Source organism: Somniosus microcephalus, chromosome 4 (genome assembly GCF_052327205.1).
Source record: "Somniosus microcephalus isolate GS21.2 chromosome 4, FLI_Smic_1.0, whole genome shotgun sequence".
In the NCBI taxonomy this organism is placed as follows: Eukaryota; Metazoa; Chordata; class Chondrichthyes; order Squaliformes; family Somniosidae; genus Somniosus; species Somniosus microcephalus.
This window is the reverse complement of record NC_140990.1, coordinates 40,688,282-40,715,216: the sequence shown is the minus strand read 5'-3', so window position 1 is coordinate 40,715,216 and position 26,935 is coordinate 40,688,282. Positions and strand designations below refer to the sequence as shown.

Sequence of the window (26,935 nt, the reverse complement as noted above, 5' to 3'; positions counted from 1 at the left end):
TGACAGATTACATCCCTTCAGCCTCCTCAAGAAATATAGGCGCTGCTGGGCCTTCTTCACCAGAGAGGAGGTGTTGAGGGACCAGGAGAGGTCTTCCGTGATGTGGACTCCGAGGAACTTAAAGCTGGCCACCCTTTCCACTTCCGCCCCATTGATGTGGATGCGGCTATTCAGTGCCTGGGTTGTGTTTGGGGTGCTTATTGTCGGTAAGGATTAGTCCAATCATGTCGTGTTCAAACTAAAGTGTTAATATTATTTAACTGACACCTTTTAGTACTCGATCCATAACTTTAAGGGAAAACAGCTGATCAGAAGCAGAAAGGACAGTTTAACCGATCGGTTCATTCTGTGATCGATCTTTCGGGCCGATTGGATTCTGCAGTTTGTTTTCTCGGCCGCTCCTGGAAACAGTTGTGTGACAGTTTGATCTGAGGTTAATCTGGTTTCCTCTCGGCGTGTGTTTGAGCGCCTGAAAGCGCGCTGCTCATTGTGGCTGCATCTGCCGCGATTCTACACAACCCCTACAGACAGGAGCTCCGCCCTACAGTCCAATGGCAGTTTTTGTACAGGGCTCTGACTGCTTTCCATCACTGTGAGTCTCAGGGCGCAGTAATACACGGCAGCGTCAGTCAGCTGTAGCCCCGAGATGGTTAAACTGGTGAATTTAGTCGGGGTCTGGAGCTCAGCAGAGAAACGGGTTTTAGCAAATTCTGCTTTATCTTCAGCACCGCCCGAGTATTTCCTCAGTATAAACACGGGCTGTGTGTCTGGGTGTTGCCGGTACCAGTATAAAAAATAGCCGCTCTGTGTAGTATCATAGGTAGAGTTTAAAGTCACCGCTTCTCCTTCTGTCTTAACTCCTGAGGACAGCGGCTGAGTGACAGAATCTCCAAGACTCAGGTCTGAAAAACATGTTCAAACAGGAAAAGATCAGACCGGCGGGTGTTTAAAATTCAGATTCAAAACATGTTAGAAATGAGAGAAAAGCTGAAATGTGTTTGGTCCACAATTACCTGTCAGAAATGCCCCCCACACAACCCAGATGCTGAGTAGCCGAATTGTCGCTGTCCGCTCTGTAAAAGAGAGTGTTGGATATTTGAAGACTCCCGTTCTAATCCCCGCCCTCAAAAACCTGCTGTCGTGTCTCAGGATGCTCTGACCTCACTTCCTAGTGGCCCCAGTGGTGCTGTGAGACCGGTCGGTGGTGAGCTGGCTGTCAGTGAATGGAAACACCCCGAGCTACATAGCTACATGGTTCTGCTTTTAGAGACCGGTGGGATTGAACCCTTGTCTGTTTATTGTAACCGGGAAGCAGAGGGTTGCTAACGGGATTATTTTATTCCGGGGTCAATTCGTTCTCTAGAATTTGGTTCGCCTTACCTTCAGGATACTGGTAATCACGACTCCAGTGAGCTTTCCCTAACGATTCAGTGAAATAACGATTCCGTAATTTATTGGAGTGATTTATAGATGCGTGATATTAGAACGATGATATCTGCTGTTACTGAACAAACAATTGAACAGACTTAAAGAATAAACTCTCCCTGTAATTTAAACAGCGTTTCGAACACTGACCCCTTTTGTTGTTTGTATCTAAAATGTCTTTAATTCTATCTGTTGATTTCAGACCTTATTTCTGCCAGTAATTAATTCTTTAAAGATTCATAATCATCAGATTTTGGATTTGCAATGAAGGAGAATGGAGGGAGCGGCGCATCGGCGCTTTTCAGCAATTTACCGCTCGTTCGCTTAAAGTCCCCGGGAGCAGAGCGGGGGAGCGGGTTCAAAGCCTCCAGGGTGAGATGTAGGGCGGATCCTCGATAACAAGAGCTCAACACCAGCAGAGCGTGAAAACTGTCCTTACAATTTTCACTCATAGTAGAAAAGGACGTGGCGCTGAAAAACAAACACAGCACGCCCCGGAAACATCGATCTCCACCATCGGTGCAGTTAATGGCTTCAGAAATCAGGCCTCATTCACATTTTAATATTCCTTTCCCCATCTTCTACACCCTTCCACTCTCTGGTCCTGCCTACTGTTTAGTGTCAGAATTCAATTCTTCAACATCATGAATGTCTTTTCGTGATGATTATTTCCCGACATACCAACACAGCTGTGGTAAACCACTGTTATTGTTTTCATTGTTGTTCACTGTGGTTCACTACTGTTATCGTTATTGGCACATTGTTACCTCTTGCTACTCACTGTGTACCAATGCATGCCTCAGCTGGCTCCGCCTACGTGACCTGGTATAAAGGTGGCTGCTCGGCAGCCCACTTCCTTCTTGGGACCAGTCGCCCACGAGAGGCATGCTCTGTTCTTTAGTTAATAAAAACCTTTTCATTACTATCCTAATTCATCGCCTTTTATGGAATAATTGATAAGCGTATCAATTTTATTAACTAAAATTAAAACGTCGGGACCTGAGCAGCAACAACAGCAACAGCAGCAGGCGTTGCTGCGAGCCCTCAGACCAGCATGCCTGGCCCTCGACCCTCAAGCGGCGGGTTCAGATACCAATTTCGAACACTGGCTGAGCTGCTTTGAATCCTTCCTAGAAGCCTCTGCCGTGACATCGGAGGAGAACAAATTAAAAGTTCTGACCGCCCAGGTGAGCCCTCAAGTATATACACTCATCCGGGATGCTACTACGTACACGGCAGCTCTCGACCTGCTAAAAGGCAATACAAGCGCCCAGTGAATACGATTTACGCCAGACACCTCCTGGGATCCCGCAGGCAGCAACCGGGGGAATCGGTAGAGACATTTTTACGGGCGTTACAGACACTCTGCAGGGACTGCGACTGTAAGGCGGTAACGGCTGTTGCGCACGCGGAGGGACTTATCTGTGATGCCTTCGTTAAGGGCCTCCAGTCCGACTACTCCCGGCAGAGACTGCTCGAAAGCAAGGAGCTCGACCTGAAGATGGCCGTAGCCCTCGCGCTCTCACTAGATGCGGCCCACCAAAACCTCGAAGCATACTCACGTAACGGTGCTGCGCCATGGCCATCGCGACCTTGGGACATGGGACTGCCGCCCCCGGTACCAACTACTGCAGCAATGTCCCGAAATCAACTGGGACCGCCGCCCCCGGTACCAACTACTGCAATGATGTCCCATAACCAGGCCCAAAAATGCTACTTCTGTGGCCTGTTAAAACACCCTAGAGCGCGCTGCCTGGCGAAGACCGCTACCTGCTGTGGCTGCGGGAAGAAAGGCCATTACGCCAACGCCTGCAGAGGGAAACCCGTGAACGCCAGCAGCGCCGCGTGTGAACCGTTGGGGCAGCCATCTTCTCCACCATTTTGTGCACCGCCGGCCGTGTGGGGATCGGAATCATGGCCGCCGCCATTTTGCCCACCGCACTCAACTGCCATTTTGTCTGCAGACTCGACCACCGTCTCGTCTGACGACCATATCGGCTCACTCAGCCATACACTGGCCTCCGTTACACTGGATCAAGCTCTCCCTCATCATCTGTCCAGGTCCATAATGGACGTTACGGTAAATGGCCGCGCCACTACTTGCCTGTTTGACAGCGGGAGCACGGAGAGTTTTATTCACCCCGACACGGTGCGTAGCCACTCCCTCACCATCCTGCCAACGCGCCATCAGATTTCTATGGCGTCCAAGTCTCATTCAACGGACGTTGGCGGCTACGGTGTGGTGACCCTTTCGGTTAGGGGCACCGAATATAAAAATTTTAAACTTCTTGTCCTGCCCCGTCTTTGCGCTGCCATTCTGCTAGGGTTGGATTTTCAGTGCCACCTCAAAAGTGTCACATTGGCATATGGTGGACCCCTCCCCCCACTCACAGTCTGCAACCAACAGTTTTTAAATCACCCGCCGCGCACCACTTGCAGTCTTTCCACACTCAAAGTCCCCCCCCTCCCCTGTTCGCTAACCTCACCCACGACTCTAAACCCATCGCTACCAAGAGCAGGCGGTACAGTGCCGGGGACAGAGCTTTTATTAGCGCTGAGGTGGAGCGGCTCCTGAAGGAGGGCATTATCGAAGGGAGCACCAGCCCCTGGCGAGCCCAGGTTGTAATCGTTAAGACCGCCGATAAACGCCACCTGGTCATTGACTACAGCCAAACCATAAACCGGTACACCCAGCTGGACGCATACCCCCTTCCCCGCATATCTGATATGGTCAATCAGATTGCGCAATGCAGGGTATTCTCCACCATTGACCTTAAGTCAGCATACCACCAACTCCCTATCCACCATGAGGACAGCCAGTATACTGCCTTCGAGGCAAACGGCCGCCTCTACCACTTCCTTAGGGTTCCTTTCGGCGTCACCAACGGGGTTTCGGTCTTCCAAAGGGAGATGGACTGGATGGTCGACCAGAACGCGCTGCAGGCCACCTTTCCCTATCTGGATAACGTCACCATCTGCGGCCACGACCAGCAGGACCATGACGTTAATCTAGCGAAATTCCTCCGTACGGCCCAGTGGCTGAATCTAACATACAATAAGGAGAAATGTATGTTTCACACCAAGCGCCTTGCCATCCTCGGCTGCGTAGTGGAGAATGGAGTCATTGGGCCCGACCCCGACAGAATGCGCCCCTTATGGAGCTCCCCCTCCCCCACTGCCAAAAAGCACTGAAGAGATGCCTGGGGTTTTTCTCTTACTACGCTCAGTGGGTGCCCAACTATGCAGACAAAGCCAGACCCCTCATCAAGTCCACCTCCTTCCCCCTGGCATCAGAGGTGGGTGCAGCCAGCACTCTTATCAAGAGTGATATTGCGAAGGCCACAATGCACGCAATGGATGAGTCCATCCCTTTCCAAGTGGAGAGCGATGCGTCCGACTTCGCCCTAGCTGCAACCCTTAACCAGGCGGGGAGACCCATGGCCTTTTTCTCAAGGACCCTCCAGGGCCCCGAGATTCGACACTCCTCTGTCGAAAAAGAGGCCCAGGCTATTGTGGACGTGGTGCGGCACTGGAGGCATTACCTGGCCGGAAAACGATTTACCCTTCTCACTGACCAGCGTTCTGTTGCTTTTATGTCCAATAATAAGCAGAGGGGCAAAATCAAGAACGATAAGATCTTGAGGTGGAGAATTGAACTCTCCACCTACAATTACGATAGCTTGTACCGGCCCGGGAAACTCAATGAGCCCCCAGATGCTCTATCACGAGATACATGCGCCAATGTGCAGGTTGATAGACTGCGGACCCTCCACAATGACCTCTGCCACCCCGGGGCCACCAGCTTCTGCCACTTCATTGAGGCCCGCAACCTGTCCTACTCCATCGAGGAGGTCAGGACTATGACCAGGAACTGCCAAACCTGTGCCGAATGCAAACCGCATTTTTATAGGCCAGACAGAGCACACCTGATCAAGGCTTCCTGCCCCTACGAGCGCTTGAGCATCGACTTTAAGGGGCCTCTCCCTTCCTCTGACCGCAACGTGTACTTCCTCAACATAGTTGACGAGTACTCCTGTTTTCCCTTTGCCATCCCTTGCCCAGACATGACCAGTACCACGGTCATCAAATGCCTGAATGACCTCTTCACCTTGTTCGGGTTCCCTAGCTATATACATAGCGACCGGGGCTCCTCTTTCATGAGCGACGAACTTCAGCAGTATCTGCTCACGAGAGGTATTGCTACGAGCAGGACCACCAGCGACAACCCCCGGGGGAACGGCCAGGTGGAAAGAGAGAAATCTAAGGGCCTTCCGACCTCTCGCTGGCAGGAGGTCCTCCCTGCGGCGCTCCACTCCATCCGGTCACTGCTTTGTACTGCCACTAATGCCACCCCTCATGAGCAAATGTTCGTTTTCCCCAGGAAGTCCACATCGGGAACCTCGCTACCGATATGGCTGACTTCTCCTGGGCCCGCCCTACTGCAGAGGCACGTGAGGACCCATAAAACGGACCCCCTGGTCGAGAGGGTGAACCTCCTACACGCCAACCCCCAGTATGCCTACGTGGCATACCCAGACGGGCGGGAGGACACGGTCTCCATACGAGACCTCGCACCCTCGGGCGCCCCTGAATCACCACCGTTATTCCCCACCACTTCTCCCAACCCAACCCCTGTAGACGGCATGCCGGAGCCCCAGGACCCTTCGTTGACCACTCAGACACCAGATTCGACGTTGGATACTGCACCACCGCCGCCGCTGCTGCTACGACGATCAGGATGGCATACAAGGCCTCCTGATAGACTTACCTACATGAACTTTTAGCACACTTCACCCCGCCGGACTCAATTTTAAACAAGGGGTGAATGTGGTAAACCACTGTTATTGTTTTCATTGTTGTTCACTGTGGTTCACTACTGTTATCGTTATTGGCACATTGTTACCCCTTGCTACTCACTGTGTACCAATGCATGCCTCAGCTGGCTCCGCCTACGTGACCTGGTATAAAGTTGGCTGCTCGGCAGCCCACTTCCTTCTTTGGACCAGTCGCCCACGAGAGGCATGCTCTGTTCTTTAGTTAATAAAAACCTTTTCATTACTATCCTAATTCATCACCTTTTATGGAATAATTCATAAGCGTATCAACAACGCATTGTGGATTTCAAATATTAATCTTCAATTCATTCCAAAATAGACACAACTTTTGGAGAAACAGCTTTTAACTCACAGCCCGGGGCCTGGGTCAAAAGAATAAATATTGTGACCTTCCGCCCTCTGGTGGATATTCTGAGAATTGTACAGGTGTCTGTGAAAAGGGTGAGAAATCCCGTGTTTGCTCACTGACCTGTCTGCAGTTTCTGTTTATGGGAAGTTGTGTTGGAGCGGTTCTGAATAAATGTACAGAGAAGCAGCAAAGGTTTTACATCGCTAAACTAAAGACTGGTTGAAGGAAGTTCAGAGGATTACGGGTGAGGAGCAGAGACAAGGCATGAGAAGGGACAGGCAGGGAAAGGGCATCGAAAGACATGAGGGGAGGTAAGGCACCACCGATGGATTTGTGAAGTTTTTTAAAATTATAAATGGGAGTTGAAATCACCAATATAATGACGCCAGTGGAGTTCACCTGGTGTTGTTGAGTATTGTGTTTTTTGCCCTTTTAAGAATGTCCCTGTGGAGGCTGAATTGTCGCTGCTGTTTATGGGTGTGAGAGCGCCCCCTGGTGAGCACTAACTGGAACTTTCAGTGTGGTTTTTTGTACGGGATCCGCAATATCTCTGCAGCAGTGTGGGGCTCATGGCACAGACATACACGGCGATGTTGGAGATCAGGGCTTTGCCAATCGTTTGCTCGGTAATCCTGGTAGTTCGATGGTACGTAGAAGAGAATCGGTCAGTGAAGTCGGGGTTCCAGTTTACTATCCCTTTCATAAGATGAATCACGTACTGTGGAGGCTGCCCGGGCTGCTGACTGTACCAGAACAGATAAGGGCTTCTGTCGCCTGTTTTCAAGGTGCAGGTGAGTGTGACATTACTTTCCTCTTCAACCGTCATTTCAGGGATCGGCTGTTCCACTGTGTCTTGGTGGCTCCATTCTAACATAGAATAATAGTAACAGTCATATCATCAACATCACCATTATCATCACCATCATCATCCTCAGGATCATCTAACCAGTTATCACAGCTGGGTTACAGCAGTCAGGAGGAGAATGGATTTTCACTGGGGAGGAAATCCTTACTGAGAAGTGATGTAATGATGAGGAGCGGTGCGAGACGCTTCCACATGATGCTCCCTGAGTCTGTAACGCTGCAGTCCGGGAAATCCTCTGTCGGAGCAGAAATACAGATCACCGTCCCACTGCACAGCTGATCCAACCAATGACAAACAGGGAACAGAGGGAGCAATCTCTCCAATAACACAGGGCAGGCAAGGCGGGTCAGAGCGAGAGCAGCAAACCGAAGCTGTGGGCGGGGCTTCCGCGGGCGGTGTTGTCACACGTGAGATCCACCTGTGAGGAACTGAATTGAACAATAATGGCCCCTTCGCATATGATATAACTCTGCCTCTCTATAAGGGTTGCGCCATTTGCACATTCGTTACAAATACGGGGCACGCAGGCTCGCGACATGAATTGCTGAATTATTATATTATTCAATAATTACCGAAATCTTCAACAGTGATGTGGGTTAAAACCAGGGGTTGAGACTAGCGCTGGGAAATAGAACACACTGCAAACGATCCCAAGGTTCTGCAGGCACACTGATCATTAACACTAAACTAACTTGTGAAATTAATAAACTGTAAGGGATTGCATGACATTAATGCGCATTAATATGATGTAAAAAAACAATTTCACGTTAATTTATGTTGAGAATGTGTCAGTACGTATTGGTTGGTGTAAGGTGACCGGCGGTGGGAATCCGCGCTCTGTCAGCGCCATCTGGTGTCTGGGTTTAAAGCATCTCCTTTGAGCTGATCTCACAGAACGCGGTTTCTGCACAAGGTGTCCCGAGGCCCTTCTCACTGCGGGCCTCAGTGCACAGTAGTACACGGCGCTGTCAGCGAGCTGCAGCTCAGTCAGGGGCCTCTCTCGGCCTAGATCTGCCGACAGCCAATTTACACAGATCGATAGGATCCGACATTAAGCGGAGCTTCACTTTAGTGATTATCTCCCTGAATTTCTTAGTGGTGTGGTCACAATCGCTGTTTATCGGGAATATTTTACATCGTAGATACATAATATTTATTGATATATTATTATGTTATGTTAGATTATGTTATGCTACATATTGTATTTTATTACATTGTATTATATTATATTATGTAATATTATATCATGTTATGTTATATTACATTGTATTGTGTTATATTGTATTGTATACTATATTCTAGAGTATTGTATTATATTTTATTATGATATGTTATGTTATGTTATATTATATTGAATTGTATTGTATTAATTATAATCAACTGCGCTGTATTAATTAGATTAGATTATATCTACATACTCTTCTCAGGTGCCACTGGCAGTGAATAGGTATGGCAGTCTCCCGAGTCAGTGGTTGTTCCCGAGGGAGACACTGCATCATTGACCTGTTCCACCACAATCTTAGGACGGATCCTACAATGGTACAGACAATACCCGAGGCGAACCGTGCAGCACCTGGCGACCGCTACCAGCGATCAGAGCAGGATCCCGGCTCGGTTCAGTTCAGTAGAGAAGCGCAGTGCTCTGACTGTTAGCGACGCTCGAGTGACAGACACCACCACCTATTTCTGTGCGATGGAGACACAATGCAGCAAAGATCAGCACAAACTTTACAACAACTGCAGGCTGTGCCATTATCAGAGCGCTCAGTGTTTTCTAACAATGGGAGCCACCACCAATCTCCCAATAAGTGAAGTCTGCTCCTGAATTCAGTTTTCTCTTTAATATCAGACGAGAAGTGTCAACATATTATAAAAATGCTTCTATTTTCTGTCGAACTCAAAACCAGGCATCATGTGCTCACATATTCCTTACTGATAATAATGGTCGTGCTGCCCAGTGAGTCTGTGTTTAAATGTTTCGTGGGTTATCTTTACTGCCAGACTGACAGTCTGTGTTTTGTTACATGAACGAGTGGCGCAGACTCAGTGTCCCAGGATCCGTCTGAATGAACGGTTGTGGAAGAACAGACCCTGATACTCAGCTGTAGTTTCACCACATACGATAGGTTTCCCTACCTCCACTGGTCCATCTAGTATTCCTGGTAATCTCCGTGATATTTACTGACGAGATATTGCTCGGGACAGGGAGACAAGTCACCAGATTTCCCTGATCAGTTCTCCGCTGATTTGGTCAAAGACAAAGACAACCATATCATCTTTGATACAGAAACCTGACAGTCTTTGGTCTCTGTGGGCTTGAGGTCAAAGTAAACCACAGATACAAACAAAAAGAACATTTAATGGAGCTGTAAATACTCGCTGAGGTTTGTGTACGGGGCCTTTGCTTGTATCTGACGCTATGCCTCACTGCACAGTAATAGACCGCCCCGTCCTCCACACTCAAGCCACTTATATTGAAGTAACCGTGCTTTCTAGATGTGTTGGAATCCGCCAGATATTCTCCTGAGACTTCTTCACCCTTATATGCTACTAGTTTGCTAATTATCCAGCTTGGATGCTGTGCCGGTTTCTGTCGGTACCATTGCATAGTGTAAATATTCGGGGCTGTATATTCGGAATCTAACTGCACCGAACTCTCTTCTGACACGGCGATTGCCACCAGAGACTGTGTTGCTGGATCTGCACATAGTCCGCCTGTGAAGATAGGGAACAAAACAGCAGACGGTTAAACTGGATCGATCTAAACTTGTGTCTCTAGCCTCCCATCTACCCAGCTGCCCATCATGTGGATATTTCTCATGAGTAATTGCATTAAATCCTTGCACAAGATCTTTGCATCAATCGGTTAACGTGTGTTATTTTATATCATCCAGTACTTACTGTCGAACACAGCCGCAAGTATTATTAGCAACACGAGTGACTCGATCCGTCGCAATGAATTGGACTGGAATGAGGCAGAGATTGAGGAGAGCGGTAATCCGGGCTGTTCAGCTCATTGTTCCACCCGCACACCGCAGGGGGCTGACTTCGTTATGACGTCACTCAGACTACCGATTGGCTTTGACGTTTGCATCACGTGACTTTCTAAGTCCGCTGCTTCAGTTTGGTTCCCTCTGCTGGCGGATTCTGTTATATCGATTTAGTATGAGGTGATTGAGGGGAATTAGCGTTTGTTGATCATATATAAAAGCACGTGAGTCGGATATTGTGTCTCAAAAACCTACATTATAGCTGATTAAACACTGTATTTCTTATACTTCCTTCATTTCCGTCTCACTCTATTTGGTCCCAGTCACTGTCTCAGTGAGCAGTAGCAGGTTTACCACAGGCTTCTCGAGACCCAACCATCGCCCTTTCCGTTCCATCAGCTCCGAGTGCAGCTGAGCGACACCGCGCACTTTCTGCGGTTACACAGAGCCCTGAATTCGCAGCCCCACCCACAGCTTCCGTTTGCTGCTCTCGCTCTGACCCGCCTTGCCAGCCCCGTGTTATTGGAGAGATTGCGGCCTCTGTTCCTTGTTTGGCATTGGTTGGATCAGCAGTGCAGTTGGTGGGGTTCTTTATTTCTGCTCCGACAAAGTATTTTCCGGACTGCAGAGTTACAGACTCAGGGAAATCATGCAGAACCGTATCGCACCGCTCCTCATCATTATATCACTTCTCAGTAAGTATTTCTTTCCCAGTAAAAATGAATTCTCCCCCTGACTCCTGTAACCCCGATGTTATTATTGGTGAAATGACGATGAATATGTTGATTGAGATGATGATGATGGTGGTGAGTATTGCTATTATTTCATGCTAGAATGGAGCCACCAAGACACAGTGGAACAGCCGGTCCCTGAAATGACGGTTGAAGAGGAAAATAATGTCACTCTAACCTGCACCTTGAAATCAAGCGACAGTAGAACTTATGTGTTCTGGTACAGTCAGCACCCCGGGCAGACCGCACAGTACCTGGTTCGTATTATCGGAGTGAATGTAAAAAGAAACCCAGACATCACTGGGGAGTGACCTTGAACCAATAGGAACCACTGACGAGGTCTATTCCGGTCCGGGATCGGGCTTTTAACGGGAGCGACTGGTTCGGACTCAAATCAAAAAAAATCAAATCAAATCAACTTTTATTGTCATTGTTAGTGCACAAGTGCAGTACAACGAAATGTAGGCTTGCGGCTCCCGAGAGTGTACAATTTGGATTAGGACACTTAACATTTCAACATACATTTGTACATATATATTAGCATAAATATGACCATAATAAAGTGCATCGGCAGATGTGCAGGCTTTAGTGTTTATTTGTGGAGTTCAGTAGGATGACAGCCCTGGGAAAGAAGCTGTTCCTAAATCTGGTCGTACGGGTGCGAATGCATCTGTAGCGTCTTCCAGATGGTAGGAGGGCGAACAGACTGTGACTGGGGTGGGTAGGGTCTTTGATGATGGACCGTGCCCTCCGTAGGCAGCGTTTCTGATTTTTATGTTCTATGGAATGTAGCCGGGTGCCGGTAATGCGTTGGGCAGTTTTGACTACCCGCTGCAGGGCTTTCCGGTCATGGGAGCTACAACTGCCGTACCATACCGTGATACAGTTTGTCAGGATGCTCTCTATAGTGCAGCGGTAGAAGTTAGAGAGGATCGGGGGTGACAGATTACATCCCTTCAGCCTCCTCAAGAAATATAGGCGCTGCTGGGCCTTCTTCACCAGAGGAGGTGTTGAAGGACCAGGAGAGGTCTTCCGTGATGTGGACTCCGAGGAACTTAAAGCTGGCCACCCTTTCCACTTCCGCCCCATTGATGTGGATGCGGCTATTCAGTGCCTGGGTTGTGGTTGGGGTGCTTATTGTCGGTAAGGATTAGTCCAATCATGTCGTGTTCAAACTAAAGTGTTAATATTATTTAACTGACACCTTTTAGTACTCGATCCATAACTTTAAGGGAAAACAGCTGATCAGAAGCAGAAAGGACAGTTTAACCGATCGGTTCATTCTGTGATCGATCTTTCGCGCCGATTGGATTCTGCAGTTTGTTTTCTCGGCCGCTCCTGAAACAGTTGTTTGACAGTTTGATCTGAGGTTAATCTGGTTTCCTCTCGGCGTGTGTTTGCGCGCCTGAAAGCGCGCTGCTCATTGTGGCTGCATCTGCCCGTGATTCTACACAACCCCTAGAGACAGGAGCTCCGCCCTACAGTCCAATGGCAGTTTTTGTACAGGGCTGTGACTGTTTTCCATCACTGTGAGTCTCAGGGCGCAGTAATACACGGCAGCGTCAGTCAGCTGTAGCCCCGAGATGGTTAAACTGGTGAATTTAGTCGGGGTCTGGAGCTCAGCAGAGAAACGGGTTTTAGCAAATTCTGCTTTATCTTCAGCACCGCCCGAGCCTTTCCTCAGTATATACACGGGCTGTGTGTCTGTGTGTTGCCGGTACCAGTATAAATAATAGCCGCTCTGTGTGGTATCATAGGTACAGTTTAAAGTCACCGCTTCTCCTTCTGTCTTAACTCCTGAGGACAGCGGCTGAGTGACAGAATCTCCAAGACTCAGGTCTGAAAAGCATGTTCAAACAGGAAAAGATCAGACCGACGGGTGTTTAAAATTCAGATTCAAAACATGTTAGAAATGAGAGAAAAGCTGAAATGTGTTTGGTCCACAATTACCTGTCAGAAATGCCCCCCACACAACCCAGATGCTGAGTAGCCGCATTGTCGCTGTCCGCTCTGTAAAAGAGAGTGTTGGATATTTGAAGACTCCCGTTCTAATCCCCGCCCTCAATAAACTGCTGTCGTGTCTCAGGATGCTCTGACCTCACTTCCTAGTGGCCCCAGTGGTGCTGTGAGACCGGTAGGTGGTGAGCTGGCTGTCAGTGAATGGAAACACCCCGAGCTACATAGCTACATGGTTCTGCTTTTAGAGACCGGTGGGATTGAACCCTTGTCTGTTTATTGTAACCGGGAAGCAGAGGGTTGCTAACGGGATTATTTTATTCCGGGGTCAATTCGTTCTCTAGAATTTGGTTCGCCTTACCTTCAGGATACTGGTAATCACGACTCCAGTGAGCTTTCCCTAACGATTCAGTGAAATAACGATTCCGTAATTTATTGGAGTGATTTATAGATGCGTGATATTAGAACGATGATATCTGCTGTTACTGAACAAACAATTGAACAGACTTAAAGAATAAACTCTCCCTGTAATTTAAACAGCGTTTCGAACACTGACCCCTTTTGTTGTTTGTATCTAAAATGTCTTTAAGTTCTATCTGTTGATTTCAGACCTTATTTCTGCCAGTAATTAATTCTTTAAAGATTCATAATCTTCAGATTTTGGATTTGCAATGAAGGAGAATGGAGGGAGCGGCGCATCGGCGCTTTTCAGCAATTTACCGCTCATTCGCTTAAAGTCCCCGGGAGCAGAGCGGGGGAGCGGGTTCAAAGCCTCCAGGGTGAGATGTAAGGCGGATCATCGATAACAAGAGCTCAACACCAGCAGAGCGTGAAAAAACTGTCCTTACAACTTTCACTCATAGTAGAAAAGGACGTGGCGCTGAAAAACAAACACAGCACGCCCCGTAAACATCGATCTCCACCATCGGTGCAGTTAATGGCTTCAGGAATCAGGCCTCATTCACATTTTAATATTCCTTTCCCCATCTTCTTCACCCTTCCACTCTCTGGTCCTGCCTACTGTTTAGTGTCAGAATTCAATTCTTCAATATCATGAATGTCTTTTCGTGATGATTATTGCCCGACATACCAACACAGCTGTGGTAAACCACTGTTATTGTTTTCATTGTTGTTCACTGTGGTTCACTACTGTTATCGTTATTGGCACATTGTTACCTCTTGCTACTCACTGTGTACCAATGCATGCCTCAGCTGGCTCCGCCTACGTGACCTGGTACAAAGGTGGCTGCTCGGCAGCCCACTTCCTTCTTGGGACCAGTCGCCCACGAGTGGCATGCTCTGTGCTTTAGTTAATAAAAACCTTTTCATTACTATCCTAATTCATCGCCTTTTATGGAATAATTGATAAGCGTATCAATTTTATTAACTAAAATTAAAATGTCGGGACCTGAGCAGCAACAACAGCAACAGCAGCAGGCGTTGCTGCGAGCCCTCAGACCAGCATGCCTGGACCTCGAACCTCAAGCGGCGGGTTCAGCTACCAATTTCGAACACTGGCTGAGCTGCTTTGAATCCTTCCTAGAAGCCTCTGCCGTGACATCGGAGGAGAACAAATTAAAAGTTCTGACCGCCCAGGTGAGCCCTCAAGTATATACACTCATCCGGGACGCTACTACGTACACGGCAGCTCTCGACCTGCTAAAAGGCAATACAAGTGCCCAGTGAATACGATTTATGCCAGACACCTCCTGCGATCCCGCAGGCAGCAACCGGGGGAATCGGTAGAGACATTTTTACGGGCATTACAGACACTCTGCAGGGACTGCGACTGTAAGGCGGTAACGGCTGTTGCGCACGCAGAGAGACTTATCTGTGATGCCTTCATTAAGGGCCTCCAGTCCGACTACTCCCGGCAGAGACTGCTCGAAAGCAAGGAGCTCGACCTGAAGACGGCCGTAGCCCTCGCGCTCTCACTAGATGCGGCCCACCAAAACCTCAAAGCATACTCACGTAACGGTGCTGCGCCATGGCCATCGCGACCTTGGGACATGGGACTGCCGCCCCCGGTACCAACTACTGCAGCAATGTCCCGAAATCAACTGGGACCGCCGCCCCCGGTACCAACTACTGCAACGATGTCCCATAACCAGGCCCAAAAATGCTACTTCCGTGGCCTGTTAAAACACCCTAGAGCACGCTGCCTGGCGAAGACCGCTACCTGCTGTGGCTGCGGGAAGAAAGGCCATTACGCCAACGTCTGCAGAGGGAAACCCGTGAACGCCAGCAGTGCCGCGTGTGAACCGTGGGGGCAGCCATCTTCTCCACCATTTTGTGCACCTCCGGCCGTGTGCGGAACGGAATCATGGCCGCCGCCATTTTGCCCACCGCACTCAACTGCCATTTTGTCTCCAGACTCGACCACCGTCTCGTCTGACGACCATATTGGCTCACTCAGCCATACACTGGCCTCCGTTACGCTGGATCAAGCTCTCCCTCATCATCTGTCCAGGTCCATGATGGACATTACGGTAAATGGCCGCGCCACTACTTGCCTGTTTGACAGCGGGAGCACGGAGAGTTTTATTCACCCCGACACGGTGCGTAGCCACTCCCTCACCATCCTGCCAACGCGCCATCAGATTTCTATGGTGTCCAAGTCTCATTCAACGGACGTCGGCGGCTATGGTGTGGTGACCCTTTCGGTTAGGGGCACCGAATATAAAAATTTTAAACTTCTTGTCCTGCTCCGTCTTTGCGCTGCCGTTCTGCTAGGGTTGGATTTTCAGTGCCACCTCAAAAGTGTCACATTGGCATACGGTGGACCCCTCCCCCCACTCACAGTCTGCAACCAACAGTTTTTAAATCACACGCCGCGCACCACTTGCAGTCTTTCCACACTCAAAGTCCCCCCCCTCCCCTGTTCGCTAACCTCACCCACGACTGTAAACCCATCGCTACCAAGAGCAGGCAGTACAGTGCCGGGGACAGAGCTTTTACTAGCGCTGAGATGGAGCGGCTCCTGAAGGAGGGCATTATCGAAGGGAGCACCAGCCCCTGGCGAGCCCAGGTTGTAGTCGTTAAGACCGCCGATAAACGCCACCTGGTCATTGACTACAGCCAAACCATAAACCGGTACACCCAGCTGGACGCATACCCCCTTCCCCGCATATCTGATATGGTCAATCAGATTGCGCAATACAGGGTATTCTCCACCATTGACCTTAAGTCAGCATACCACCAACTCCCTATCCACCATGAGGACAGCCAGTATACTGCCTTCGAGGCAAACGGCCGCCTCTACCACTTCCTTAGGGTTCCTTTCGGCGTCACCAACGGGGTTTCGGTCTTCCAAAGGGAGATGGACCGGATGGTCGACCAGAACGCGCTGCAGGCCACCTTTCCCTATCTGGATAACGTCACCATCTGCGGCCACGACCAGCAGGACCATGACGTTAATCTAGCGAAATTCCTCCGTACGGCCCAGTGGCTGAATCTAACATACAATAAGGAGAAATGTATGTTTCACACCAAGCGCCTTGCCATCCTCGGCTGCGTAGTGGAGAATGGAGTCATTGGGCCCGACCCCGACAGAATGCGCCCCCTTATGGAGCTCCCCCTCCCCCACTGCCAAAAAGCACTGAAGAGATGCCTGGGGTTTTTCTCTTACTACGCTCAGTGGGTGCCCAACTATGCAGACAAAGCCAGACCCCTCATCAAGTCCACCTCCTTCCCCCTGACATCAGAGGTGGGTGCAGCCTTCACTCTTATCAAGAGTGATATTGCGAAGGCCACAATGCACGCAGTGGATGAGTCCATCCCTTTCCAAGTGGAGAGCGATGCGTCCGACTTCGCCCTAGCTGCAACCCTTAACCAGGCGGGGAGACCCATGGCCTTTTGCTCAAGGACCCTCCAGGGCCCCGAGATTCGACACTCCTCTGTCGAAAAGGAGGCCCAGGCTATTGTGGAAGCGGTGCGGCACTGGAGGCATTACCTGGCCGGAAAACGATTTACCCTTCTCACTGACCAGCGTTCTGTTGCTTTTATGTTCAATAATAAGCAGAGGGGCAAAATCAAGAACGACAAGATCTTGAGGTGGAGAATTGAACTCTCCACCTACAATTACGATAGCTTGTACCGGCCCGGGAAACTCAATGAGCCCCCAGATGCTCTATCACGAGATACATGCGCCAATGTGCAGGTTGATAGACTGCGGACCCTCCACAATGACCTCTGCCACCCCGGGGCCACCAGATTCTGCCACTTCATTGAGGCCCGCAACCTGTCCTACTCCATCGAGGAGGTCAGGACTATGACCAGGAACTGCCAAACCTGTGCCGAATGCAAACCGCATTTTTATAGGCCAGACAGAGCACACCTGATCAAGGCTACCTGCCCCTTCGAGCGCTTGAGCATCGACTTTAAGGGGCCTCTCCCTTCCTCTGACCGCAACGTGTACTTCCTCAACATAGTTGATTAGTACTCCTGTTTTCCCTTTGCCATCCCTTGCCCAGACATGACCAGTACCACGGTCATCAAATGCCTGAATGACCTCTTCGCCTTGTTCGGGTTCCCTAGCTATATACATAGCAACCGGGGCTCCTCTTTCATGAGCGACGAACTTCAGCAGTATCTGCTCACGAGAGGTATTGCTACGAGCAGGACCACCAGCTTCAACCCCCGGGGGAACGGCCGGGTGGAAAGAGAGAAATCTAAGGGCCTTCCGACCTCTCGCTGGCAGGAGGTCCTCCCTGCGGCGCTCCACTCCATCTGGTCACTGCTTTGTACTGCCACTAATGCCACCCCTCATGAGCAAATGTTCGTTTTCCCCAGGAAGTCCACATCGGGAACCTCGCTACCGATATGGCTGACTTCTCCTGGGCCCGTCCTACTGCAGAGGCACGTGAGGACCCATAAAACGGACCCCCTGGTCGAGAGGGTGAACCTCCTACACGCCAACCCCCAGTATGCCTACGTGGCATACCCAGACGGGCGGGAGGACACGGTCTCCATACGAGACCTCGCACCCTCGGGCGCCCCTGAATCACCACCGTTATTCCCCACCACTTCTCCCAACCCAACCCCTGTAGACGGCATGCCGGAGCCCCAGGACCCTTCGTTGACCACTTAGACACCAGATTCGACGTTGGATACTGCACCACCGCCGCCGCTGCTACGACGATCAGGACGGCATACAAGGCCTCCTGATAGACTTACCTACATGAACTTTTAGCACACTTCACCCCGCCGGACTCAATTTTAAACAAGGGGTGAATGTGGAAAACCACTGTTATTGTTTTCATTGTTGTTCACTGTGGTTCACTACTGTTATCGTTATTGGCACATTGTTACCTCTTGCTACTCACTGTGTACCAATCCATGCCTCAGCTGGCTCCGCCTACGTGACCTGGTATAAAGTTGGCTGCTCGGCAGCCCACTTCCTTCTTGGGACCAGTCGCCCACGAGAGGCATGCTCTGTTCTTTAGTTAAGAAAAACCTTTTCATTACTATCCTAATTCATCACCTTTTATGGAATAATTGATAAGCGTATCAACAACGCATTGTGGATTTCAAATATTAATCTTCAATTCATTCCAAAATAGACACAACTTTTGGAGAAACAGCTTTTAACTCACTGCCCGGGGCCTGGGTCAAAAGAATAAATATTGTGACCTTCCGCCCTCTGGTGGATATTCTGAGAACTGTACAGGTGTCTGTGAACAGGGTGAGAAATCCCGTGTTTACTCATTGACCTGTCTGCAGTTTCTGTTTATGGGAAGTTGTGTTGGAGCGGTTCTGAATAAATGTACAGAGAAGCAGCAAAGGTTTTACATCGTTAAACTAAAGACTGGTTGAAGGAAGTTCAGAGGATTACGGGTGAGGAGCAGAGACAAGGCATGAGAAGGGACAGGCAGGGAAAGGGCATCGAAAGACATGAGGGGAGGTAAGGCGCCACCGATGGATTTGTGAAGTTTTTTAAAATTATAAATGGGAGTTGAAATCACCAATATAATTACGCCAGTGGAGTTCACCTGGTGTTGTTGAGTATAGTGTTTTTTGACCTTTTAAGAATGTCCCTGTGACCGTCACTGTGGAGGCTGAATTGTCGCTGCTGTTTATGGGTGTGAGAGCGCCCTCTGGTGAGCACTAACTGGAACTTTCAGTGTGGTTTTTTGTACGGGATCCGCAATATCTCTGCAGCAGTGTGGGGCTCATGGCACAGACATACACGGCGATGTTGGAGATCAGGGCTTTGCCGATCGTTTGCTCGGTAATCTTGGTAGTTCGATGGTACGTAGAAGAGAATCGGTCAGTGAAGTCGGGGTTCCAGTTTACTATCCCTTTCATAAGATGAATCACGTACTGTGGAGGCTGCCCGGGCTGCTGACTGTACCAGAACAGATAAGGGCTTCTGTCGCCTGTTTTCAAGGTGCAGGTGAGTGTGACATTACTTTCCTCTTCAACCGTCATTTCAGGGATCGGCTGTTCCACTGTGTCTTGGTGGCTCCATCCTAACATAGAATAATAGTAACAGTCATATCAACAACATCACCATTATCATCACCATCATCATCCTCAGGATCATCTAACCAGTTATCACAGCTGAGTTACAGCAGTCAGGAGGAGAATGGATGTTCACTGGGGAGGAAATCCTTACTGAGAACTGATGTAATGATGAGAAGCGGTGCGAGACGCTTCCGCATGATGCTCCCTGAGTCTGTAACGCTGCAGTCCGGGAAATCCTCTGTCGGAGCAGAAATACAGATCACCGTCCCACTGCACAGCTGATCCAACCAATGACAACCAGGGAACAGAGGCAGCAATCTCTCCAATAACCCAGGGCAGGCAAGGCGGGTCAGAGCGAGAGCAGCAAACCGAAGCTGTGGGCGGGGCTTCCGCGGGCGGTGTTGTCACACGTGAGATCCACCTGTGAGGAACTGAATTGAACAATAATGGCCCCTTCGCATATGATATAACTCTGCCTCTCTATAAGGGTTGCGCCATTTGCACATTCGTTACAAATACGGGGCACGCAGGCTCGCGACATGAATTGCTGAATTATTATATTATTCAATAATTACCGAAATCTTCAACAGTGATGTGGGTTAAAACCAGGGGTTGAGACTAGCGCTAGGAAATAGAACACACTGCAAACGATCCCAAGGTTCTGCAGGCACACTGATCATTAACACTAAACTAACTTGTGAAATTAATAAACTGTAAGGGATTGCATGACATTAATGAGCATTAATATGATGTAAAAAAACAATTTCACGTTAATTTATGTTGAGAAAGTGTCAGTACGTATTGGTTGGTGTAAGGTGACCGGCGGTGGGAATCCGCGCTCTGTCAGCGCCATCTGGTGTCTGGGTTTAAAGTATCTCCTTTGAGCTGATCTCACAGAACGCGGTTTCTGCACAAGGTGTCCCGAGGCCCTTCTCACTGCGGGCCTCAGTGCACAGTAGTACACGGCGCTGTCAGCGAGCTGCAGCTCAGTCAGGGGCCTCTCTCGGCCTAGATCTGCCGACAGTCAATTTACACAGATCGATAGGATCCGACATTAAGCGGAGCTTCACTTTAGTGATTATCTCCCTGAATTTCTTAGTGGTGTGGTCACAATCGCTGTTTATCGGGAATATTTTACATCGTAGATACATAATATTTATTGATATATTATTATGTTATGTTAGATTATGTTATGCTACATATTGTATTTTATTACATTGTATTATATTATATTATGTAATATTATATCATGTTATGTTATATTACATTGTATTGTGTTATATTGTATTGTATACTATATTCTAGAGTATTGCATTATATTTTATTATGATATGTTATGTTATGTTATATTATATTGAATTGTATTGTATAAATTATAATCAACTGCGCTGTATTAATTAGATTAGATTATATCTACATACTCTTCTCAGGTGCCACTGGCAGTGAAGAGGTATGGCAGTCTCCCGAGTCAGTGGTTGTTCCCGAGGGAGACACTGCATCGTTGACCTGTTCCACCACAATCTTAGGACGGATCCTACAATGGTACAGACAATACCCGAGGCGAACCGTGCAGCACCTGGCGACCGCTACCAGCGATCAGAGCAGGATCCCGGCTCGGTTCAGTTCAGTAGAGAAGCGCAGTGCTCTGACTGTTAGCGACGCTCGAGTGACAGACACCACCACCTATTTCTGTGCGGTGGAGACACAATGCAGCAAAGATCAGCACAAACTTTACAACAACTGCAGGCTGTGCCATTGTCAGAGCGCTCAGTGTTTTCTAACAATGGGAGCCACCACCAATCTCCCAGTAAGTGAAGCCTGCTCCTGAATTCAGTTTTCTCTTTAATATCAGACGAGAAGGGTCAACATATTATAAAAATGCTTCTATTTTCTGTCGAACTCAAAACCAGGCATCATGTGCTCACATATTCCTTACTGATAATAATGGTCGTGCTGCCCAGTGAGTCTGTGTTTAAATGTTTCGTGGGTTATCTTTACTGCCAGACTGACAGTCTGTGTTTTGTTACATGAACGAGTGGCGCAGACTCAGTGTCCCAGGATCCGTCTGAATGAACGGTTGTGGAAGAACAGACCCTGATACTCAGCTGTAGCTTCACCACATACGATAGGTTTCCCTACCTCCACTGGTCCATCTAGTATTCCTGGTAATCTCCGTGATATTTACTGACGAGATATTGCTCGGGACAGGGAGACAAGTCACCAGATTTCCCTGATCAGTTCTCCGCTGATTTGGTCAAAGACAAAGACAACCATATCATCTTTGATACAGAAACCTGACAGTCTTTGGTCTCTGTGGGCTTGAGGTCAAAGTAAACCACAGATACAAACACAAAGAACATTTAATGGAGCTGTAAATACTCGCTGAGGTTTGTGTACGGGGCCTTTGCTTGTATCTGACGCTATGCCTCACTGCACAGTAATAGACCGCCCCGTCCTCCACACTCAAGCCACTTATATTGAAGTAACCGTGCTTTCTAGATGTGTTACCCTTATGTGCTACTAGTTTGCTAATTATCCAGCTTGGCTGCTGTGCCGGTTTCTGTCGGTACCATTGCATAGTGTAAATATTCGGGGCTGTATATTCGGAATCTAACTGCACCGAACTCTCTTCTGACACGGCGATTGTCACCAGAGACTGTGTTGCTGGATCTGCACATAGTCCGCCTGTGAAGATAGGGAACAAAACAGCAGACGGTTAAACTGGATCGATCTAAACTTGTGTCTCTAGCCTCCCATCTACCCAGCTGCCCATCATGTGGATATTTCTCATGAGTAATTGCATTAAATCCTTACACAAGATCTTTGCATCAATCGGTTAACGTGTGTTATTTTATATCATCCAGTACTTACTGTCGAACACAGCCGCAAGTATTATTAGCAACACGAGTGACTCGATTCGTCGCAATGAATTGGACTGGAATGAGGCAGAGATTGAGGAGAGCGGTAATCCGGGCTGTTCAGCTCATTGTTCCACCCGCACACCGCAGGGGGCTGACTTCGTTATGACGTCACTCAGACTACCGATTGGCTTTGGCGTTTGCATCACGTGACTTTCTAAGCCCGCTGCTTCAGTTTGGTTCCCTCTGCTGGCGGATTCTGTTATATCGATTTAGTATGAGGTGATTGAGGGGAATTAGCATTTGTTGATCATATATAAAAACACGTGAGTCAGATATTGTGTCTCAAAAACCTATATTATAGCTGATTAAACACTGTATTTCTTATACTTCCTTCATTTCCGTCTCACTCTATTTGGTCCCAGTCACTGTCTCAGTGAGCAGTAGCAGGTTTACCACAGGCTTCTCGAGACCCAACCATCGCCCTTTCCGTTCCATCAGCTCCGAGTGCAGCTGAGCGACACCGCGCACTTTCTGCGGTTACACAGAGCCCTGAATTCGCAGCCCCACCCACAGCTTCCGTTTGCTGCTCTCGCTCTGACCCGCCTTACCAGCCCCGTGTTATTGGAGAGATTGCGGCCTCTGTTCCTTGTTTGGCATTGGTTGGATCAGCAGTGCAGTTGGTGGGGTTCTTTATTTCTGCTCCGACAAAGTCTTTTCCGGACTGCAGAGTTACAGACTCAGGGAAATCATGCAGAACCGTATCGCACCGCTCCTCATCATTATATCACTTCTCAGTAAGTATTTCTTTCCCAGTAAAAATGAATTCTCCCCCTGACTCCTGTAACCCCGATGTTATTATTGGTGAAATGACGATGAATATGTTGATTGAGATGATGATGATGGTGGTGAGTATTGCTATTATTTCATGCTAGAATGGAGCCACCAAGACACAGTGGAACAGCCGGTCCCTGAAATGACGGTTGAAGAGGAAAATAATGTCACTCTAACCTGCACCTTGAAATCAAGCGACAGTAGAACTTATGTGTTCTGGTACAGTCAGCACCCCGGGCAGACCGCACAGTACCTGGTTCGTATTATCGGAGTGAATGTAAAAAGAAACCCAGACATCACTGGGGAGTGACCTTGAACCAATAGGAACCACTGACGAGGTCTATTCCGGTCCGGGATCAGGCTTTTAACGGGAGCGACTGGTTCGGACTCAAATCAAAAAAAATCAAATCAAATCAACTTTTATTGTCATTGTTAGTGCACAAGTGCAGTACAACGAAATGTAGGCTTGCGGCTCCCGAGAGTGTACAATTTGGATTAGGACACTTAACATTTCAACATACATTTGTACATATATATTAGCATAAATATGACCATAATAAAGTGCATCGGCAGATGTGCAGGCTTTAGTGTTTATTTGTGGAGTTCAGTAGGATGACAGCCCTGGGAAAGAAGCTGTTCCTAAATCTGGTCGTACGGGTGCGAATGCATCTGTAGCGTCTTCCAGATGGTAGGAGGGCGAACAGACTGTGACTGGGGTGGGTAGGGTCTTTGATGATGGACCGTGCCCTCCGTAGGCAGCGTTTCTGATATATATGTTCTATGGTCGGTAGCCGGGTGCCGGTAATGCGTTGGGCAGTTTTTACTACCCGCTGCAGGGCTTTCCGGTCATGGGAGCTACAGCTGCCGTACCATACCGTGATACAGTTTGTCAGGATGCTCTCTATAGTGCAGCGGTAGAAGTTAGAGAGGATCGGGGGTGACAGATTACATCCCTTCAGCCTCCTCAAGAAATATAGGCGCTGCTGGGCCTTCTTCACCAGAGAGGAGGTGTTGAGGGACCAGGAGAGGTCTTCCGTGATGTGGACTCCGAGGAACTTAAAGCTGGCCACCCTTTCCACTTCCGCCCCATTGATGTGGATGCGGCTATTCAGTGCCTGGGTTGTGTTTGGGGTGCTTATTGTCGGTAAGGATTAGTCCAATCATGTCGTGTTCAAACTAAAGTGTTAATATTATTTAACTGACACCTTTTAGTACTCGATCCATAACTTTAAGGGAAAACAGCTGATCAGAAGCAGAAAGGACAGTTTAACCGATCGGTTCATTCTGTGATCGATCTTTCGGGCCGATTGGATTCTGCAGTTTGTTTTCTCGGCCGCTCCTGGAAACAGTTGTGTGACAGTTTGATCTGAGGTTAATCTGGTTTCCTCTCGGCGTGTGTTTGAGCGCCTGAAAGCGCGCTGCTCATTGTGGCTGCATCTGCCGCGATTCTACACAACCCCTACAGACAGGAGCTCCGCCCTACAGTCCAATGGCAGTTTTTGTACAGGGCTCTGACTGCTTTCCATCACTGTGAGTCTCAGGGCGCAGTAATACACGGCAGCGTCAGTCAGCTGTAGCCCCGAGATGGTTAAACTGATGAATTTAGTCGGGGTCTGGAGCTCAGCAGAGAAACGGGTTTCAGCAAATTCTGCTTTATCTTCAGCACCGCCCGAGTATTTGCTCAGTATATACACGGGCTGTGTGTCTGGGTGTTGCCGGTACCAGTATAAAAAATAGCCGCTCTGTGTAGTATCATAGGTAGAGTTTAAAGTCACCGCTTCTCCTTCTGTCTTAACTCCTGAGGACAGCGGCTGAGTGACAGAATCTCCAAGACTCAGGTCTGAAAAACATGTTCAAACAGGAAAAGATCAGACCGGCGGGTGTTTAAAATTCAGATTCAAAACATGTTAGAAATGAGAGAAAAGCTGAAATGTGTTTGGTCCACAATAACCTGTCAGAAATGCCCCCCACACAACCCAGATGCTGAGTAGCCGCATTGTCGCTGTCCGCTCTGTAAAAGAGAGTGTTGGATATTTGAAGACTCCCGTTCTAATCCCCGCCCTCAAAAACCTGCTGTCGTGTCTCAGGATGCTCTGACCTCACTTCCTAGTGGCCCCAGTGGTGCTGTGAGACCGGTCGGTGGTGAGCTGGCTGTCAGTGAATGGAAACACCCCGAGCTACATAGCTACATGGTTCTGCTTTTAGAGACCGGTGGGATTGAACCCTTGTCTGTTTATTGTAACCGGGAAGCAGAGGGTTGCTAACGGGATTATTTTATTCCGGGGTCAATTCGTTCTCTAGAATTTGGTTCGCCTTACCTTCAGGATACTGGTAATCACGACTCCAGTGAGCTTTCCCTAACGATTCAGTGAAATAACGATTCCGTAATTTATTGGAGTGATTTATAGATGCGTGATATTAGAACGATGATATCTGCTGTTACTGAACAAACAATTGAACAGACTTAAAGAATAAACTCTCCCTGTAATTTAAACAGCGTTTCGAACACTGACCCCTTTTGTTGTTTGTATCTAAAATGTCTTTAAGTTCTATCTGTTGATTTCAGACCTTATTTCTGCCAGTAATTAATTCTTTAAAGATTCATAATCATCAGATTTTGGATTTGCAATGAAGGAGAATGGAGGGAGCGGCGCATCGGCGCTTTTCAGCAAGTTACCGCTCATTCGCTTAAAGTCCCCGGGAGCAGAGCGGGGGAGCGGGTTCAAAGCCTCCAGGTTGAGATGTAGGGCGGATCCTCGATAACAAGAGCTCAACACCAGCAGAGCGTGAAAAACTGTCCTTACAATTTTCACTCATAGTAGAAAAGGACGTGGCGCTGAAAAACAAACACAGCACGCCCCGTAAACATCGATCTCCACCATCGGTGCATTTAATGGCTTCAGAAATCAGGCCTCATTCACATTTTAATATTCCTTTCCCCATCTTCTACACCCTTCCACTCTCTGGTCCTGCCTACTGTTTAGTGTCAGAATTCAATTCTTCAACATCATGAATGTCTTTTCGTGATGATTATTGCCCGACATACCAACACAGCTGTGGTAAACCACTGTTATTGTTTTCATTGTTGTTCACTGTGGTTCACTACTGTTATAGTTATTGGCACATTGTTAGCTCTTGCTACTCAATGTGTACCAATGCATGCCTCAGCTGGCTCCGCCTACGTGACCTGGTATAAAGGTGGCTGCTCGGCAGCCCACTTCCTTCTTGGGACCAGTCGCCCACGAGAGGCATGCTCTGTTCTTTAGTTAATAAAAACCTTTTCATTACTATCCTAATTCATCGCCTTTTATGGAATAATTGATAAGCGTATCAATTTTATTAACTAAAATTAAAATGTCGGGACCTGAGCAGCAACAACAGCAACAGCAGCAGGCGTTGCTGCGAGCCCTCAGACCAGCATGCCTGGAAATCGACCCTCAAGCGGCGGGTTCAGCTACCAATTTCGAACACTGGCTGAGCTGCTTTGAATCCTTCCTAGAAGCCTCTGCCGTGACATCGGAGGAGAACAAATTAAAAGTTCTGACCGCCCAGGTGAGCCCTCAAGTATATACACTCATCCGGAACGCTACTACGTACACGGCAGCTCTCGACCTGCTAAAAGGCAAT

At 48.5% G+C, this 26,935-nt stretch overlaps 1 pseudogene; it reads right to left on the bottom strand.

The window, feature by feature from the left end:
- Nucleotides 1-328: 328 nt before the first annotated feature.
- LOC147118702 (uncharacterized) lies at nucleotides 329-7,435 on the bottom strand (annotated as a pseudogene).
- Nucleotides 7,436-26,935: the final 19,500 nt, after the last annotated feature.